Source organism: Aphelocoma coerulescens, unplaced genomic scaffold (genome assembly GCF_041296385.1).
Source record: "Aphelocoma coerulescens isolate FSJ_1873_10779 unplaced genomic scaffold, UR_Acoe_1.0 HiC_scaffold_94, whole genome shotgun sequence".
Classification (NCBI taxonomy): Eukaryota; Metazoa; Chordata; class Aves; order Passeriformes; family Corvidae; genus Aphelocoma; species Aphelocoma coerulescens.
In genome coordinates, this window is record NW_027184076.1 from 291,796 (window position 1) to 292,840 (window position 1,045).

A 1,045-nucleotide genomic window follows, 5' to 3' on the forward strand; every position below is an offset into this window, starting at 1 on the left:
GTTTCTGAAACCCCAACTCATCTGTAAGATTCCTTTCTTTCTCACCCTGTCGGGAAGCTCAAGATTTCTTTCTCAATTGTCCATTGTTCCTTAAAGGTGGAAAGTGACACTTACGGCTTCTTTGGTATGGTTTGTCAGTGGGGCAGGCTCTTCTTCATTCATCCTCTCCAGACCACACTGCCTTTGCAATACGGCACACTGGCCGGTTTTTGCCCAGCCATTGTGCTTGTAGTTGAGGCAGAACGGGCAATGGCATTTGCAGGCAAAAGCAGAGGAGGAGTTGTGCAGCCAAGACATCCTGTGCAGATGTAGGTGTTGAGCTGTGACTCGAGAGCATTGGGGTTCCTGCCACTTGGATTTGTATCCCTAAGTGCAATCTCTTTGGCTCGGGGAGAGTCTTGCTCAGCTGAGAAAGCAGAAAGCTCAGCGAGGGTGCTCTGAAAGGTCTCGTCTGAGGCAGAGCTGTCAGCGAGCGTGAGGTGAGAGCGGCCCGGCCTTGCCCAGGCCGGAGCCCCAGCAGAGCCCACGCAGAGCCCAGAGCAGCCTGAGGCTGGGCAGAGGCAGGCTGGCAGGAGGCCCTTGGAGCTGCAAGAGGCAGCAGCCTGGCACTGGGTGCCTCTTCCTGGGAGCGGGCACATCGTCCCATCTCAGAGCCAAAGCGGCAGCTGGCTGCTCCCGAGGGAAGCGTAGCCGTGCTGGGCACAGCGCAGACTGGTGCCATTGGCCGTCTGGAGGCGGCCCAGGAGGAGAGAAAGGCAAAAGACAGCCGAGGGCTGGTGCCCCGGCTGAGGATTGCTACTCTTCTGCCGGCTGCCCTGGAAGTCCTGGGAAAGGTTAGCAGTGTGTGCAGCAGCCTGGGCACAGCGGGAGGGAGCCGGGCTGCTCCGCAGGCTCGAGCACGGGGCAGCGTCCTTCAGGCACGGCACTTCTGAGCAGAGGGGTGAGAAGGTGACAAAGACAAGATGCACACCATTTTGATCCAGGGGATGTCCTGAAGGTGCACTGCCTACCTGCCACTCCCTCTGACCACCATGCTCCATCGCCT